At 50.5% G+C, this 19,367-nt stretch overlaps 2 long non-coding RNA genes across 6 annotated transcripts; one reads left to right on the top strand and one right to left on the bottom strand.

The window, feature by feature from the left end:
- The first annotated feature begins 1,443 nt into the window (after positions 1 to 1,443).
- Positions 1,444 to 9,240, top strand: LOC112662427 (uncharacterized). 2 transcript variants are annotated; one of them, XR_004814822.2, is made up of 3 exons: positions 1,444 to 1,709; positions 7,912 to 8,306; positions 8,877 to 9,240. It is a non-coding gene; the product is annotated as an uncharacterized LOC112662427 (long non-coding RNA). The 2 variants fall into 2 exon arrangements; XR_003138517.3 differs by having other exon boundaries at positions 1,449 to 1,709; positions 7,912 to 7,983.
- A 4,412-nt stretch (positions 9,241 to 13,652) lies between these two features.
- Positions 13,653 to 16,411, bottom strand: LOC112662458 (uncharacterized). Of its 4 annotated transcripts, none has more exons than XR_004811435.2 (4): positions 15,971 to 16,411; positions 15,692 to 15,794; positions 14,607 to 14,874; positions 13,653 to 14,052 (listed from the first exon to the last, which is right to left on the bottom strand). It is a non-coding gene; the product is annotated as an uncharacterized LOC112662458 (long non-coding RNA). The 4 variants fall into 4 exon arrangements; XR_003138561.3 differs by having other exon boundaries at positions 13,653 to 14,014; positions 15,971 to 16,410; XR_003138563.3 differs by having other exon boundaries at positions 14,731 to 14,874; positions 15,971 to 16,408.
- Between the last annotated feature and the right edge of the window lie 2,956 nt (positions 16,412 to 19,367).

Below are 19,367 nucleotides of genomic sequence, written 5' to 3'. Positions count from 1 at the left end.
GAGGTCCCGCATGGGGCTCCTTGCGAGGAGCCTGCTTCTCCCTCTGCCTATGTCTCTGCCTCTGTGTGTTTCTCATGAATAAATAAATAAAATCTTTAAAAAAGAATTGACCATACAAGCATGGGTTTGTTTCTGGGCTCTCTATTCTGTTCCATTGATCAATGGGTCTATTTTTGTGCCAGGGCCACACTACCTTGATTACCAGAGTTTTGTAGTATATCTTAAAATCTAAGACTGTGATATCACCAGCTTTGTTCTGCTTTCTCAGGACGGCTGTGGCTATCAAAGTCTTTGGTGGTTCCATGCACATTTCAGATTTGTTCCAGTTCTGTGAAAAATGATGGTATTTTGATATATTTTAGGCATTTATTCCGAGAAAACGTCCATAGGTCTCACCAGCCTGCCGAAGAAATGCGAAGCATGGAACTGGACTTGTATCTTCAGAATGTGGTTGTCAGATCCCTTGGGATGGGGGAGGCAGTTCTAGAACCTTTTGGAGAAGTGGAGCAGGAGAGGCCCTACACTGTGCCCCCAGGGCAAGGGGCCCTCCGGGCGTCCGGGAGCTGGGGAGCCCTCGGCCTCTGGGCAGGGGGCTGGGTCCTCCCTAAAGCAAGCGGGGCGCGCTCTCGCAGGGAGAGAGCTGGGCTCCCGGCCGCAGGCGCGAGGCAGCCCGGAGCGGCTCTGCGGTGCCCGCGCGTCTCCCGCCTCCCTGAGCCCCGTGGGCGCTGACTCACGCTCGGACTCCCCGCGTCCCGCCGGCGCGCCCACGACGTGCCCTCCGCCCCGTTTCCGCACCGCTTCCTCCCAGGCTTCTCCCCGCCGCCCGCCGCCCGCCGCCCCTCCTAGCGACCGCCCCCCGCGCCCCCGCCGCAGCCGGAAGCGGGCGGGCCCCTCGGCCGCCTCCCGAGCCCCGGAAGCCCGCGCCCACCCGCCGGCGCCCGGGTCTGCGGCCTCGCCCGCCCCGCCAGGGGGCCGGGCCTCCGCCCCCCGCGCCCCCCGCGCCCCCCGCGCCCCCCGCGCCCGCGCCCGCCCTGCGCTCCGGCTCCGGCTCCGGCTCCGGCTCCGGCTCCGGCTCCGGCAGCCGCCTCTTCCCGGATGGACCCGCTCGCTCCCCCGGTTTCCATGACACTGCGCTGTCCCACGCCGCCTCCGACTTTCTGACAGCCCGTTTCCTCGCGGCCGGCGCCCCCTCCCTCGCAGCCTCTCCCCGCCGCCCGCCCGAGGCGCTGCCCTCGGCGCTGCCCTCGGCCCCCCCGCCCCGCCCCGCCCCCGCCCCGGCCGAACTCGCTGGACCGCAGCCGGGCCCCTGAGGCGTGCGAGCGAGCGAGCCGGGGCAGCCAGCCACGCGACCCGGCGGACGCCCTGGAGGAGGCGAGGGGTGGCCCCGCCCACGTCTCAGCCCGGCCTCTGCTACCTGCCCCAGGCAGGCCCTCTATTCGTTCATCCGTTTACGTAGCAGAAGTTCATTGAGCCTCTGCTGAGTGCTAGGCTCTGTGGAAGCCACAAATGGAAAAACCAAGCGGCTTGCCACACTCTCGGAGCTTAGAGTCATGGTATTAACCAAATCAGGTCCAAACAAATGCTCCATTGCGACTGTGGCAAGCAGTGTTCGGGAAGGACACAGGCCGCTGTGTCTGGACCCCTTATCCAGAAGGTCTCATCTGGGCGGTCGGGGGCGGCTTCCTGGAGGACGAGATCTCTAAGCTCAGGTGTGGAGAATGAGTGTGTGACGGGCTGAATAATGGCCCCCACAGATGTCTGCCTCCCAAGCCTCAGAAGCTAGGAATAGGTTACCTTACATGGCAAGAAAACTGTGGTTCCGCTAAGGATTCGAGATGTGAGAGCCTCCTGTATTGTCTGGGTGGCACAAAGTAATCACAGGAGTCCGTATAAGAAAGAGGCAGGAGGGTCAGAGTCAGAGAAGATGTGAAGATGGAAGCAGATGTCAGTGATGACATTGCTGGAAGGGGGCTATGAGCCAAGGAAGCCTCTAGAAGCTGGAAAAGGCAAGGAAATGGATTCTTCCCTAGGGTGTCCAAAAGGAACAAAGGCCTGCTAGCCCATTTTGGACTTCTGATCCCCAGAAGAATAAGGCCTGACACTGTGTCTGATGATGATAATAACGGGAAACACTTGAAAAATGCTCGCTCTGTCCCAGGCACTGTTCCGTGTCCTCTACACACGTTCACATACTTAATCTTTAACCCTAACCCAGTCAGTGTCCAAGTTTTGTGCTGAGTTAATGGCTTCATGTCACTTATGCACCTGGGTGAGTTTCTTAGCCTCTTTGAACCCCAGTGGCCCCCTCTGTGAAGTGGGGAACGACACCACAGGCGGGGATGGTGAAGGTGAAATGACGCTGTGTTGTCTGCAGGCCTCCAGGCTGTGGGGCTAGCCACAGCAGGCACTCCCTATACTGACCTCCTCCTGCTGGGTGCCGAAGATCCTGGGTCTGGCCAAAGGGTCTTGCCGGGGCTACTGCTGTAATGTTATCATCCCCTGAGCTGCCATGGATCCGTTCCCTCCATCAACTCAGTCACTTCCTGCAAAGTTTCTCCCACTCACTCCTCCTCTTTCTCCCCTGGGCCCAGAGCGGCACATCTGCCTTTCTGGGCTCCAGCTCCCCAGGTGCCCCCCATTCCACTGAACTGTGGACAGCGGCTTCCTCCTACACTCCACTCCCACCATCTCCCTCCCTCTCAGGACCCCAGAAAGGCCCCTACAGCCCAGACCATCAGGGGTGACCCAGCTGGGTTCTGGAGGACCAGTGTAAGGCCCCGTCCTGCCCAACTGCTCCCAGGCCACCACTATCACCTCCCTCTGGTAGGAGCCCCGACCTGTGGCTGGCCCAGCCTGCCAGCCTTTGCTCAGCCCTGTCCTGTGCCCTGCCAGTACCACACCGACTTCCACTGCTACTCATCTTGGGGTGGGGGGTGCTATATGTGTCTGTCTTTCAAATGCCTGATGTAAATGTGGTGCAAGTGTGACATCCTTGAGGACAAGGACTCACCCCTGTCACTTTTTCTTTCTTCAGTACAAAAAAGATGGCTTTTATTTTATTTTATTTTATTTTATTTTAAGATTGTATTTATTTGAGAGAGAGATAGCAAGAGAGAGAGCATGAGCAGGGAGAGAAGGGGGAGGGCGGAGCAGGAGGGGAGAGCAGGAAAATAGGGAGAAGCAGATTTCCTGCTGAGCCAGGAGCCTGAAGTGGGACTTGATCTCAGGACTCTGAGATCATGACCTGAGCCCAAGGCAGACACTTAGCTGACTGAGACACCCCAAGTGTCCAAAAGATGTGTGTTTTTTTCTTATTAAAGCACAGGGACAGGACCTGTGGTAGAAAGAGCTGCCATCACTTTTGCTTTTAAGTAATTCTGGAATGTGTCCCTTTTTCACCATTCCCACCACCACCCTAGTTGAGGCCCCGCACTCTGTCACCTGGATGATTACAAAATATCGTGGCCTGTCTCCTCTGGCCTTGCCCCCTCCCATTGGGCATTAGGTGATCCTTTGAAGGCACTCCCTTTTAGAGTCTCCACTGGCCTCAGACAGAGCCCTTATGACCAGTTTCACTCCCTCCCCATCTAATTGGATCCAGGCACACTGAATGGACTTGTAGTGGCTTGAATGGACTGACTTTTCCAGATGAATGAAATGTTCTTCCTTCTGCTCAAGACTCTCCCTTTCTTCTCCCATCCAGCCCTCCTATACCCACTGGCTGACTCCTGCTCATACCCAGATCTCAGCGAGATGCACACCTCCTGGGAAGGGGCTCTCTAGCTACCTGTAGCCTTGGCCCCGTGACCTCTTGTGTAAGCCTACAGAGCCCACACACTTCCTGCTTTGTTGTAGGGAATACAGTAGGGAATGTTGCCTGTTTGTTATATACCTACTTGCCGTTCAGTTCTTTAAGGGCAGAGCCCCTGTCCCCACCACCCTGGAGCCAAGCACAATGTCTGGTACCTAGTAGGTGCTTAATAAACATCTGTCCGATTGAACTGAACTACTTCAGAAGCTCAGTCAGGTTCCCCAGTCTTTGTCCCTCTCCAAATCCCACTCACTCTTCCTTATAACAAAAGCAGCGCTTGACATTTATTAAGAGCTTATTGTATGCCTGGCACTATGTTAAGCACCTTATGCATATTGTTTACTCCTCAACCACCCTGTGAGGTAGGAACTATTACACAGAAGCCAGAACTTTTTTTTTAAGATTTTGTATTAATTTATTCATGAGACACACACACAGAGAGAGAGGCAGAGACACAGGCAGAGGGAGACCTAGGCTCCCTGAGGGGAGCCTGATGCAGAACTTGATCCCAGTACCCCTGGATCAGGACCTGAGCCAAAGGCAGATGCTCAACTACTGAGCCACCCAGGTGTCCCTACAGAAGCCAAGTCTTAAAGAGGTGACATAACTAGCTTAAAGTCACACAGCTAGACGGGATAGAGCTGTATTGGAACCCAGCTAGTTGACTTCCTTCTCAACCTCAAGAAGATACTGTCCTCCACACTCACTTGTTCCCCACATTCCTCACAAAGCCCTCTCCTTCCTCTGGCCCCCAGGGTCTTTGTCTCAATAGATCCTCCTGGCCGCTTCATCTGCAGGACTGCTTTCTGAATGCACACTGCCCTGAGCAGCTCTATAGTACAGACTTCTTTGAACTGTTAATTTCTCTCACTGGTATCAAAGTCCCCAAGAGCAAGGACCAAGATCTGTTTTTCTAGAACCCCCAGGATACCCAGCACAGTGTCAGACACATGGGTGGCACCCAGTTAATTTCCCCCAATTCATCAGTAAAACAAAGGCTAGATCTCCAGGCTCCCATCCACCTAAGGAGGTGGCTTGGGTGGTTCTGGTTTCTCTTCTACTCCCAGTTCCATTTAAATAAAGAGAAGGGTCAGAGCTCAAGGGCATTCATTGATGGAGAACTCTGGCATCTTTCTAACCTTGATGCTTCTGAAAAATAATGAATTGCAGGGACCCAGAGAATTTGGGGGAAGGCAGTGCCAAGGTTCATTGATACCAAATTTGTGAGCAGCATCTCTGATTTTATTTTTTTGTCCGAGGGCATCTGGGTGGCCCAGATGGTTAAGCATCTGCCTTTGGCTTGGGTCATGGTCTCTGGGTCCTAGGATTGAGCCCCATATTGGGCTCCCTGTGCAGCAGGGAGTCTGCTGCTCCCTCTCTCTCTGCCCCCCCCCCGCCCCGCCTCAAATGAATAAATAAAACCTTTTTTTTTTAAAAAAAAAAAAAGGAGATGAAAAAAATAAAAAGGAGATGATATTTAGTCAGCAAAAATTTCATGCACCGAGCACTTACTATATGCCAGGCAGTGGTTAGGTGATAGGAGTGAAGTTAAATATGACATGATTCCGTTTCAGGGGTCTCACTGTCTGGCAAGAGCCATGGAGAAACTCATCACAGTAAAAGGCACCTGAGTTTTACATGTTCTTGCTCCCATCTGCTTCTGCAAGTTCTCTCCAAATGTTTCTAGAAGTTTCCACATAGGCTCATGTCTAAGGCTGGGCATTGTTGCTAACACATGATTTCCATGATTGCTTTCCCCTCCACCCTGCTCAGTTCCAGTGCACTGTGTACCACACCCCTGCTGGGCTCTTACAGCTGATGATGAAGCAAGTCCTAAAGCTGGGGTGATGTCACAGAGCACGCCTCTCTTTCTGCCAAGGAGTTGTAAAGCTGGGCTATCTGAGTTCCAATGTCTTCCAGCAATTTTAGTGAAAAAACTCTGCAAGGTCTGACATGGCTGCCCAGGACCCTCTCACACACACACACACACACACCACGACTCAGATTGATTCCACAGGTTTTGAGCTCAGAAGCTGAGCTACCTTATATCCAGAGGCACTCCTTCCTTAATAATGAAGTCTCACTCACTGAGGCAAAGGCATCTGTCTTACCTTTTCTCCCCATGGGATGAGCTCTCACCCAGAAGGCTCCTCACTCCTTCTGCAGCATTAGCCCCTGGCAGCTGGCCCACCATTTCCCTACACAAGCCTGGACACATCCCAGTGTGGCCACAGACACACCTCTCTACTCCCACCTGTTCCTCTTACACATGTGCTGCAGATTTATGCTCATACTGAGAAAAAAGACATGAGGGAAATAGAATATTTTGAGGTTTTGATTCCAGGAGATATTTTTTTATATATACTCTGCTGTCTTTTCCAAAATTTAAAAAATAAGCATGTATCATATTTGCATTCCCCCAAATAAAAGCTTTTAGTTGTGATAGATGTTGTTAAAATATAAAATTAATGACACAAGCTATAGAAGCAAAGAAGATAAAAAGATAAACTGTAAGGTGTCAAGGAGGAGATAAGCTTCCAAAAGGAATAATGTTACAATTGCAGGTTTCTGAACAAAGCAGTCATAGATATAGCTAAGCATATACCATAAAACCAATGCCATAGCAACTATAAATCTCCACAGTTATTCAAAAAGAGTAAAATTATTTTCCAGGCCCTACAAAATACACATATCACATTGATTATCTAAAGGCCCGAAATGGAACTTTTACGTGTATATGCCACATATTAAACAACACACACAACTTCACAACTTTTATAACACACAAAGGCATGCTAGCTACAATAAACAGTACACAGATAATGGGCAATAGTTTTGTTCACTTTCTGCTTTAGAAGTGAGGCAATGCTTGATTTCATCCCTTCCCTCTCTCTGAAACAAGGAAGGATGTTCAAGATCTCTCCTTGAAGCTCAGTGCTAAGCACAGGGGGTGTGATTTAAGTGTCTGTTTGTTGTTGATAATGATGCTGCCTCTTTGAAAGTCTATTTTATTTTATTTTATTTTTTATTTTTATTTCTGAAAGTCATTTTGAATATCTGGAAGGGCTGACCTAGCATCCTCTCCTTCCTCAGTGTCTGTCTGTGTATTGAAAGCCACAAGGCAGGGATCAGCATCAGTGTTAACACGGGCTCCAGGGAGGCTGCGGCAGGCTCTAAAGACAGGCCTCCCCAGCCTTCCCTTCCTGCGGACCACCCAGCAGAAGTAACTGAGCACTGGTGTTCAGTGCACAGAAGCGGCTGCTGCTAGGCAGTTCTCTTCATCCGGGACAGGGGTGAGAAAGGGGTGGCTGGGAAATGAGCCGTAGGAAAAGATCTTTGCTACGAGCTGCCCCAACTTTTAAGGTCCACTACCATCTCTGACACTCTGTACCTGGAATTATTACACAGATGGTTTAATTGTGTGTAATTGTTGCCATTGTGAGAGGTAATATCATCCCCATTTTATAGATGAGGAAGCAGAGAATCAAAATCAGTGAACTTAAGAAAATGCAGTGTATTAGTTGGCCAGGGCTGCCATAACAAAGTGCCACAAGCTCAGTGTCTTAACCAATTTATTGCCTCATGATTCTGGAGGCTAGAAGTCTGAGAATAAGTTGTCCTCAAGGTTGGTTCTGGGGGCCTGTGAGGGAGAATCTGTTCCACGCATGCCTTTCTCCTAGCTTTTGAGGTTTGCCAACAATCTTAGGCGCTCCTTGGCTTGTAGATACATCATCCCAATCTCTCCCTTCATCTTCAATGGCATTCTCTGCAGGTGTGTGCTTCTGGGTCCCAATTGCCCCTTTTTATCAGGATGGCAGGCATATCAAATTAGGGCCCCTCTAATGACCTCATTTTAACTTGATTCCATCTGTAAAGATCCTCTGTCCAAATAAGACTACATTTCCTGATGCTGGGGGTTAGGACCTCTCCTGGGGGAGAGAAGTGGATGCAATTTAGTCTGTAACACAAAGATCTCACCCCTGAAGAGTTACAGAGCCAATATTCAAAAACTAAACAATCTGACACCACCTCTTAGCCAAACCCTACAAATCTGCTACCTCCTACCTGGCCCTTCCTGACCATAAGGCTATCTCTCATAGGACACATCTATCACATGAACATCAGCCACTATAGAGGATGGAGCCCACCCACCGCTTTGGAAGATTTCCTAAGTATAATCTTGTATTTTCCATGCTTTCCTCTGAGGAACATGCTGATAGCACAAGTCTTTCTTCCGTGTAGATACTGAGGGACATTTGCTGCTATAAAAGGATCATTCCCATCCCCACTGACCACCTCTGCCAGAACCATGGACCCATACAGCCTTTCCCCTGAAGAAGAGATAGGGCTCTGCTGTTTGCATGCAAAGCTAATGAGCATGACACACCTCATTTTCTAGTCCTCGCAGTGACACCCTACACCTGTCATTCTGTGTGCCAAGCAGGGAAGACTGCGGCTGCCACAGAGATGGGGAGGAGGTGCAGGAGGAAGGAAGGTAGGCAGAGCACTCAACAATTCATCATGATTTGAGTGACTGCACCTTCATGCTATTTTTTTTTTTTAATTGAAAAAGCACCCTTAGTGCGACTCTAAATTAGCCTTTGTCTTGGTTTTCTCACCAGAAGACCGTTGGTTGAAGAGCAGTGCATCAACCTGATTTGGGTCATATTGGGATCCACTTGATCCTTTTCCTGGGTCTCAGGGACCCCTCAAGGCAGATGAGGCCGTCACTGAGGGTCTTGTGGCAGCACAGCAGTGTATCCAGATCCCCCTTCAGAAAGGACTTGCTGCCACAACCATGGGGACCACCTCCCCTGCAGAGAGCAGCGCCATGCCCGGGGCCAGTGACCAGCTGAGGCTGGGTATAGAGGTCCAGGGTCTCCATGCAGGGCAGTGCTCAGGTGCTATTTTAGTTCCAGATGCCTGTGATGTCAGCTGAGGTCACCCTGGGGCCCAAATCAGAGCTCAGCTTCTCCAAGTCACCCCAGCTTCCTGTCCTTTCCTTCTTTGTGTGTTGCTATGAAGAGTGCACTCTCATGAGCCCCCACAATCCATTCCGTCTCAGAGTCTGCTTCCCTGGAACCTGCCCTGGGACTGGCCTCTCCAGAGACTCAAGTCAAAGTTTGGGACTGAAGCTGCAAAGAAGAGGCACTAAACGCCCAAAATCTACCTCCAGCCAGGGGATGGGCCCCAAACGTCTGCCTTCCCAGCACCTGGCTGTGATGCTCACAGGCCTGTCCAGACTCCCTTCTGTTTGATCACTGGGAATTAGCTGACTGACGTCTTTCTCCCTCCCTCTCTTCCACAAAGATTGAGAATCTACTCTGTGCCAAGTACTGTTCTAGACACTAGAAATATAAAAGAAAAATGTTTAAGTTTGTGAAGCTTACATTCTAACAAGGGGAGGTGACAATTACCTAATAAATCAGTAAAATCATGTCTCTTGGTGATGGTACTACAGGGAGGAAAAAGCAGGGGAGGAGAGGGCTTGGGCAGAACAGAGGGGACAAAGTGAACAGAGAAAGATTCATTGGAAAGGTGATATTTGAGCAAAACCTGAAGGAAGTGAGGGACTGAGTCATGAAGCTATTTGAGGATCAGCCTTTCAGACTGCAGAAACAGCAAGTGCAAAGGCCCTGAGGCAGGAGCTTGCTGTCCTGTGTTGAAGGACAAGCAAGGAGGCAGGTGTAACTGGAGCAGAGAGGGCAAACAGTAAGAAGTGAAATCAGAGATCATGTGGGGTGGGGAGGGGATAATGGGACTGCAGGTATGGAGGGCCTCCCAGGCCACCATGGAGATTTTGGCTTTGACTCTGAGTGAGTCATGAGCCATTGGAAGACTGAGCAGAGGAGACACGATCAAATGCAACAGCTTAAAAAATCACTCTGGCTGCTGTGTGGAGAATGACCAAGGAGGGTGAAGGCAGAGCAGGAGATCCTTTACATGGGGATCTCAGTAGATATGGGCAGAAGGCAGAGGTGGCTCAGCCCAGGGGCTGTGGTAGATGTGGCCACATTTTGGAGATATTTGGAAGGTAGAGATCATGGGACTTGTCGTTGGTCCTTCCTGGGAAGCCAGATGTGTGGCTGGCAGGATCCCTCATGTGAGCACAGCCAGCAGCATCGCTCAGTATGACCAGCAAGGTGTCGTGGCTTTGGGGCCCATCATACCTGTGTGGCTCCCTACTCCATCCATACTAATGACTTGCCTTGAGTAGGTTACACTGACTCTCTGAGTCTCCCACTTCTTCATCTGCAAACTGGGGAATCCTTCTATCACGGGACCATTGTGAAGATTAAGTGAGATAATGTAGAATAAGAGGGGTAGCCGCAGGGTAATACGATTATTTTAAATAATGCAGTTTCCCATGCGCCCTGGAAATGTAGCAGAGGCCCAGGGAAGGGAAAGCAGAACATGAGGGCGGAGGGAAGGCACAGGAGGGGCTCCGGCAGGAGGGGGGCTGCTCGGGCAGCTGGAGGCTGTGGGGTGGAGAGAGCAGGAATCCAGGACACACACTTGCCTTCTCAAGTGAGGCGAGGGGACTCCAGAGCCCAGGCAAATTGGAGTGGGGGCGGCTTTCAGAGAAAAGATGACCAGAGAGAACTCCTTGGATGAAGGTGGAGCAGTGGAAAATGGGAACACCCCCAAATTCTGGAGAGGATGAGGTCATCCCAACTGAAGCCAATCAAAACTCTCCCCAGGGCAGGCAAAAAAAAAAGGGGTTGTACTAGGCCAAACACTGCGGAGATGCCTAGCAGCTGCCAAGAAAGGAGGCGAGCCGAGTTCTGGGCCCAAGGCCATGAGCCCCAGAGGCCCCACCTTGGCTAGAAAAAGAGACTAGGGGGGTGTTGGGGGGCAGCCCAGAAGCCCGGGGAGGGGGGCCTGTCTGAATTGTCTGGTGGTGATGGGGTATGTTCCTGGAAAAACTGTTAGGTCCCGGTCAGAGGCAGCGGACGGAGAGCTCTGTGCACCAGGGCTCTGCAATTTTTTTTCCTTAAGAAAGAGAAGCAACAGGATTAGCCTTCTTTCCATCAGAGATGTGCTACTGGTTTATATATATGGGTTTTTCCAGGTAAGCCAGGATATAGCCAGAGGTTAAACTGGGGATCCTGCCTGCCTCACATAACTAGAGAAAGCCTTGAGGGGGTTCCCTGGGTGGCTCAGCGGTTTAAGTGCCTGCCTTCAGCCCAGGGTGTGGTCCTGGGGTCCCCGGATGGAGTCCCGCGACCCTCCTGCCAGGAGTCTGCTTCTTACTCTGCCTGTGTCTCTGTCTGTCTGTCTCTCTGTGTCTCTCATGAATAAATAAATAAAATCTTAAAAAAAAAAAAAAAAAACAAAGAGAGAGAGAGAGAGAGAAAGCCTTGGTGTTGAACAGAATGTGGGTTCAGGTCCTGCTGTGACTGTTGACCTTGGGCAGGATGCTTAACCTCTGGGACTTGTAAAATGGGGATCACAGTCATTCCTAGGTGACTCTTCTCCCCTCCCTCACTCCAAAAAGATTGTGAAGGTGGATGCTCTCAAGTGTAAGCTGGGGCTTTCCTGGGTCGTGAAAGCCATGGGGACTGATTTCTAGGGACCATAGTGGTGTCATGGGGTCTGAAACTTCAGGGAGCTGGGCATAGCCCTCGGGGTCTCTGAAGCAGCGCCCCGGTCCCAGGATGGGGTGCAGTCTTCATTGGATGCCTCGGTTTGGATACCTACCCCCCACACACTACCATCTGTTCCCACTTCAGCAGGGCTCCAGGGAAATGGAAGAGAACACTTGTGAGAGGGACAGACACCCTTTTCCCAGTTGGTCCTTTGAGGTAGAAATCCCCCAAACCCAACGTCTTCCAGAGGCACTGACGTCAGTGAGAAGCAGGGCTGTGGAGCTTTTCTGGTAATCTTCTCGAAGCATCCACCTCCGGGAAGGATGCCACTGGGATGAGGCCAAGTGCCACAGCTGCTCAGCACCTGCCTGGCCTGGGGAGGCCTCCCGTGTGCCCACTCCGACCGTCACAATCCTGGGGCGTTGGGGGCAGGGGTGGCGGCTGGCCATTCCTCTCCCTGTCGCCACTGTCTGCAAGAAGCCAAATCAGCCCACCACCAACAGATTCCTAGAATCTCTTTCTTCCTGCAGGAATGGAAACAGAAGTATCTTTCCCTCCCACTCCCCAGTCCCTGGTCTGCCTTCCCCTACCCCCCATCCCTTTGACTGTTCTTTCTCCAGTCATGTCATAGGCTTTGAAAGCCACTTGAATCTTATGGAACTTGATATAAGACAGAAACTCTGACCCCTGGTTTAAGGGACACTGTTACCAGAGTCTTTCAGGCCGATGTGTCACAGAATTTTAGCTCAGACGTGAGATCTCCCCAACCAGCCCAGCGCCCCTTTAATGAGAGGTTTCTCTGTGCCAGGCACTGGGCACAGTGCCTCACAGGCATTATTTACTTCTGACAATGACTTCATGAGGGAGACACAAGGAGCTCTAGTTTACAGATGTGAAAATGGACATAAGCATTTGCTTAAGGTCACATACGGCACAGCCAGTGTTAGAGGCCAGATCTTATGACTTCAAAGCTGAGCTCTTTGCCACCATGTTACACTTCCCAAAGCATGTTCCATGAATCATTTATTCCTCTAGGTCTGCCAGGAGTGAAAGAGACCTGGAGTCAAGCATGCTAGGGAGATGCTAGCATCTCTTCTTGGAGAGTCTCAGACCATGTTGACAGATTAAAGGCTCTGAGAAGTCCTGCAGGGAGTAAATCTGTTTAACTCTCTAACCTGGTATCTCCCATACTTATTTGTGCTTGGATTCCAGCCCTGTTTTATTTTTTTTTAATTTATTTTTATTATTATTTTTAATTGGAGTTCAATTTGCCAACATATAGCATAACACCCAGTGCTTATCCCACCAAGTGCCCCCCTCAGTGCCCATCACCAAGTCACCCCACCCCCCGCCCACCTCCCTTTCCACTACCCCTTGTTCATTTCCCAGAGTTAGGTGTCTCTCATGTTTTGTCACCCTCACTGATATTTTCACTCCTTTCTCTTTATTCCCTTTCATTAATTTTTATATTCCCCAAGTGAATGAGGCCATATAATGTTTGTCCTTCTCCGATTGACTTATTTCACTCAGCATAATACCCTCCAGTTCCATCCACCTCGAAGCAAATGGTGGGTATTTGTCGTTTCTAATGGCTGAGGAATAGTTCATTGTATACATAGACCACATCTTCTTTATCCATTCATCTTTCGATGGACACCGGGGCTCCTTCCACAGTTTGGCTATTGTGGACATTGCTGCTAGAAACATCGGGGTGCAGGTGTATCTTTGGGGTAAATCCCCAGCAGTGCAATTGCTGGGTCATAGGGCAGGTCTATTTTTAACTGTTTGAGGAACCTCCACACAGTTTTCCAGAGTGGCTGCACCAGGTCACATTCCCACCAACAGTGTAAGAGGGTTCCCTTTTCTCCGCATCCTCTCCAACATTTGTGGTTTCCTGCCTTGTTAATTTTCCCCATTCTCACTGGTGTGAGGTGGTATCTCATTGTGGTTTTGATTTGTATTTCCCTGATTCCCAGCGCCGTTTTAAAAAGGACACTGTTACCATCCCAGAGAATGCTTTGGGAAATGCCACAGAAGATTACATTACCTGTCATGTTTAGATATTGCCTGGCACATACTGGAGCTCAAAAAATATTGGTTGGATAAAGTGAACATGTTTCTCCTATTTTCAATCACCCTACCCCATTCTCCACTATTTCTTTCCCTGAAAAGCCCCTCAGCCATGGGAGATACCCAGACCTATAGATAATACGCTCCTTTAAAAAAAAAGATTTTATTTATTTATTTGAGATAGAGCAAGAAGGAGAGAGAGAGAGAGAGAGAGAGAGAGAGAGAGAAAACGTGGGGGGGGGAGGGGCTAGGGAGAGGGGGAAGCAGATTCTCCACTGATCAGGAGCCCTGATGGGGCTCGATCCCAGAACCCTGGGATCATGACCTGAGCCGAAGGCAGACGCTTAGCCGACTGAGCCCGCAGGCGCCCCAGATAACCCACTCCTGGTGTCACTCCTGGGTGGCTCTTTGGGCTGTGCCTGCCACACGGGAAGGAAATGCCATTGGGGCAGTTCCTGAGGCTTCCCCTCCGTCAGCCCCTCGGAGGTCTCTGTTCCGAGGACCAAGGGGAAGGTGGGAGACAATTCCGCTGTGGCCGCAGGACCTTGGGTGTGAGAGACGGTGTGTAACCTCTGCCGGGCCCTAGATGCGGGGACAGCTCAGACCTTGAGGTGTCCTCCCCGCCCCCCCAGCACTCACACCTGCACTTCCACCTCCCTTCGCTCTCCCGCTCTGCCTCCCGCCGGGCTGGCTGCCGCCCCCCCGCCCCCCCAGCCCCTCCCATCCCCCCCATCCCCCAGCCCCTTCCATCCCTCCCTCCCCCCCCCCCCCCGCCGCAGTCCGAGGCCCTCCCTGGGCCGGAGGACGCCGCAGGGCTGCCCCCGCTGCCTGCCTGCCTGCCTGCGGGGGACCCGCCCCCGGGAGCCCCGCCCTCCCGCCCCTCCCAGGCAGCCGGCCCCGCGTCCCCCGCGTCCCCCGCGTCCCCCGCGTCCCCGTGGCGCGCCCCGTGAGCCCCTCCTCCCCTCTCCCGACCCGACCTGGGCGGAGGCGCCGCCGCCCGCGCCCCCCGCCCGCGCAGCCGAGCCCGGTGGCCGCCGCGTCCCGACCAGGCCTGCCGCCTGGCTCCTTGTCCACTGCGGGAAAACAAAACGGAGGCCACTGGGAACACACGATCCCCATCACATCCTGCTCCCTACCGATTCTGCTAGCACCATCCCTGCTGCTTTCCTGTTCATTTTAGAAGCGGGCCAAAATCCAGGTCAGACTCCCCCAGCCTAAGAAGTCAGGTCTCCAAGGTTCAAATCCCACTGTGTCACTCACTGGCTGTGTGATCTTGAGTAGGTCTCTTAATCTCCTCAGTGCCTCAGCTTCCTCGTCTGTGAAATGGGATAATACTTGCCTCTGCTTCATGGAGTTGATGGAAGGATCCAACGAGATAAACCCCACAGATGGTTGGGTACAGTCCTGGCCGGTTGCAAACGCTAATGAAGTATAGCTCCTGTTTCCTTCTCCTCCCACCGCCGCCCCCTCCAGACCTTGTTCCATCATCATGATCCTCTCCCTGCTTCTTGCTCATTGCTCTTGGCCCATAAAAATGCATAGTCCCTCCATCTTAGAAACCTCTTCTTGATGCTGTGTTCCAGATTTCTCTTTCTTCTCTTCCACACTTCTCAGAAGCTTTCTTTATTGGTTCACTCACTTCCCTATCTCCCTTTGCCCCTCGGTCTGTCCTGCTGGGGCATCTGCCCTACTACCATGGTTCTGACATCTGGCACCATCACCAAGGACCTAGCTGAGACCAGTGGGCACCGCTCAGTCCCTGAATTCTGCTTACTGCACTTGACTTTGTTGATCCTTTCTTTTCTTGTGCAAGGCTTGGCTTTAGTGCCTCCTGAGTGCTCACTTGCTTCTCCTGATACTTCCTCTATCTTCCCTCCTCCATCCACCTCAGTCTCCTCATCCTCTGCCAGCCCCAGGATGCTATTGGTGCCCTGAGTTTGTCCCTAGTTTATGAGTCTCCCCTGCCCTTTCATGCTCCTTTCAAGTGATCTTAGCAGCTCCACTTCTCCTTGATGATTGATACCTGTTATGCTGAACTGTGTGCCCCCCAAATTCATATGTTGAAGCCCAACCTCCAGAGTGACTGTATACGGAGATGGGGCCACTAGGAGGTAATGGGTGAATAAGGCTATGCATGCTGGGCCCTAATCTGATAGGACTGATGTCCTTATAAGAAGAGGGAGAGTCACCAGAGATCTCTGTCTTCTTTCTGGGCTCATACCAAGTAAAGGTCATGTGAAGACACAGCAAGAAGGTTCCATCTGCAAGTCAGGAAGAGAGTTCTCACCACAAACCACCTCTGCTGCCACCTTGATCTTGGACTTCTAGCACAATGAAACATGAGAAAACAAATTTTGTTTGTTTAAGCCACCCAGACTGTGGCATCTTGTTACAGCAGCCGAAGATTATATAATATCTAAGTGTATCAGTTAGCTTTTCCTGTCTAACGAGCAATTCCAAAATTTAGTGGCTGAAAATAACAATGACTTATTTAGCTTACCTTTCTGCAGCTCAGCAGTTTGATCTGGGTTCAGCTAGGTGGTTCTTCAGGTGCTGGCCAGGTCCGTTCATGGGTCTGTGGCAGCTGCTGGCTTGGTCAGGGTGGCTTCCTCCAGGGTGGCTCATCCCAGCTCCACATATTCCCTCATCCTCCAGCATGTGGGGCTGAGCTTGTTTTTATGGCAATGCAGCAAGGTGCCAAGAAAGCAAGCAGAGTAGAGGTCTGGAAGGGAAAGCTCAAACTGGAGGCAGAGTTCTGGATCTTTCCATTCACAACAGGTACCTTGGTAGTTGACTTCTCAATATCAAGAAATGTTGGACAATGAACTAGGACTACAGTATAATGATTAAATAAGTAAATTCTGGGAAAGCACATAACATTTTAAAATGTGGTTGACAGGACTTGATAGATGTAGTATGAGGAAGGATGAGGAAAAAAGGGCTCCTCCTCCTGGGCAGATGGTTTGGTGGACTGGAGGGAGAGTGGAAATAATTTGCTGAGCTCTTTTTTTTTTTTTTTTTTAAAGATTTCATTTATTTATTTGATAGAGCATGAGAGAATGAGCGAGCACAAAGGGGAGGCAGGGAGGGACAGAGGGAGAGGGAGAAGCAGACTTCCCCACTGAGCAAGGAGCCCAACACATGGGGCTTGATTCCAGGGCCCCAGGAATCAAGACCTGAGCCAAAGGCAGATGCCTAACTGACTGAGCCACCCAGGTGCCCCTTGCTGAGCACTTATATGCTGGATACTGTGCTAAGCACTTTGCACCCAGAGAACACTGAGATGCTTGAGAAAATGTCTCTGAGCCAGACTTGCTGCATTTGAAGGCCAATTCTGTTACTGACCCAGAGCAAGTTCCTTAACCTTTCTGTGCCTCAGGCTCCTTATCTGTAAAGGAGGCACAATAATGACACTTACCCAGGTGCCTGGCTGGCTCAGTTGGTAGAGCATCTGACTCTTGATCTTGGGGTCGTGACTTTAAGCCCCATGTGGACCTGGAGCTTTAAAAATGATAATAATAATAATAATAATAATAATTAATAATATAATGGCACTTACCTCATTCAGCTCCTTGTGCTGATTAAATGAAATAATACATGGGAGCTACACAGAAGTGCCCAGTTCATGTGGTGCCATATAAATATCTGCCATTGGCATTACTGTCTCATTGAATCCTCACAACCAACCTATGAAGTAGATGCCTTTATCTCCATTTTACAAGTAAAGAAACTGAGGCCTGGAAAGGTTAAATAATGGCCTTAGCACGCATGGCTAGGATGTGGTGTTGGACCCAGGCAGCCATAACTCTAGAACCTATGCTCTTAACCACCTCTTCCTCTGTAGTCCCCCGTTTACCATTCATCAACAGGAAGAGAACATGTCTGAGGTTGAAGATGATGAGTTTGGTTCTAGATGTTGATGTGGAATTGCCTCTAGGGCATCCAGGTAGAGACTTCGGTCAGCAGTTTGGTTTGTACATGGAGTATAGGAATCAAGACACTAGACAGATGGGGATTGAGTCATGGATGATAAGGTCACACAGGGAGATGGTGTAGCATGGCAACAGAGGAGGGCCTGGGACACATTTAAAGAGCAGATAGATGAAAAGGGGTCTGAAGACAGGCAGCCAGAGGAGAGAGAGAGAGAGAGAGAGAGGTTTTAGAGGGAGGGAGACTGTATGTCTGAGTTTGCCTGGGAGAGTCTTGGTATATGACAGTTAGCCTGGCATAATAATTCATTAGTGCCCTTTGGTCACTTTAAACAGTGGCCCAGTTTGGAAGACAAATGATATATTCACTCTCCTTAGAGGGTCAAGGAAGTGAAAGCATCAGGGAGGAGGAAATGCAGGTGTAAAATACCACAGAAAGAACAAGGAAGCTATGTTTGCAAAGTGGTACACTGGAGTAGGATCTGGCAAACTGATGACCTTGAGCGAGGTTTCTGAGAAAAGAGGTGGTAAAGGGATTCATGTTGATGTCTGAAGAGATAAGTAGAGATAACAGACATGCATAAGTCACTGTTTTTGAAACCAGGGAGGCAGAGGTAACAGACAAGACTCTGTCCTGGTGGAATGTATCGTGTATGTGTGTGGTTTAGGAAGAATAAAGCAGAGTGACATGACAGAATCACTGGAAGCTACTTGAGGCACATAGCAAGGGGTAGGGAGGGAGATGGAAGCCCCTCAGAAGCTGTAACACTTGACCTGAGAGTTCTGTGAAAAGAGCAAGCCTGCCTGTGAAGTAGAGGGATGGAAACTTCCAGAGAGGCAAGAGTTCATGCAAAGGTCCTGAGGTGGGAGTTTGAAAAGCAGAAAGAAGGCCAATGAGGGTGGCAGTGGACACCAGAGAGGAGAAGGTGGATTCCAGAGCTAATTGGAGTGAACTGACAATGCTTGGTGACAGACTGGATATGAGAGGGAAAGCAGAGGATGGTCTAGGATGGCTTCCTATGTCAACTTTGGAAACATGGGTACCACTCCTCCCCACTCTCAGACAGAGCCAGCAGAAGAAATTGTTTTTGTTTTGTTTTTAAAGATTTTATCCATTCATGAGAGACACACAGAGAGAGGCAGAGACACAGGCAGAGGGAGAAGCAGGCTCCCTGTGGGGAGTCTGATATAGGACTTGATCCCAGGACCTCGGGATCATGACCTGAGCCAAAGGCAGACAGATGCTCAACCACTGAGCCACCCAGGTGCCAAAGAAACTGGTTTTGATGGAACACAATGAATTATGTAGCAAGTTGAATAGTGGGTTATCCACTTGGACATATCCTTTGTCCAATCATAATCTGTGAACCTCTGAATGTAACCTTATTTAGAAGAAGGGTTTTTGTAGATGTAATTAAGGATCTTGAGATAAGATTATCCTAGATTCAGAATGGGCCTTAGATCCAGTGACAGGTGTTCTTATAAGAAAAAGTCAGAGGGAGAACTAACACACCAAGAGGAGAGGGCCATGTGAAGATGGAGGCCAGAGACTGGATTCCTTGCACCCATAAGCCAAGGAATGTCTGGGGCTACCAGAAGCTGGAAGAGGCAAGGAAGGATCCTCCCCTAGAGCCTTCAGAATGAGCATGGCCTTGCTGAGACCTTGACTTCAGACTTCAGGCCTCTGCAGCTGTGAGAGACTCCACTCTGGTTGTTTAAAGTCACCAAGTATGTGCTAATCTGTTATGGCAGCCACAGAATACTAATACAAACTACTCCATGTGGAGTGTGGGCAGCTAGACAGAGGTGTTGGCTGGGCAAGTGGGTGCATGGAGCACCTCTCAGGAGAGTGTCCAGGGCTGGAGATAAAGCTTTCAAAGCTGGTTGAATAGATGGCAGTTTAAATCAGTGTTATTATTATTATTTAAGTAGGCTTCAGGCCCAGTTGGAGCCCAACACGGGGCTTAA

The sequence above is a fragment of the Canis lupus genome, chromosome 13 (genome assembly GCF_003254725.2).
Source record: "Canis lupus dingo isolate Sandy chromosome 13, ASM325472v2, whole genome shotgun sequence".
Taxonomy (NCBI): Eukaryota; Metazoa; Chordata; class Mammalia; order Carnivora; family Canidae; genus Canis; species Canis lupus.
This window is presented reverse-complemented; position numbering and strand designations above follow the sequence as displayed.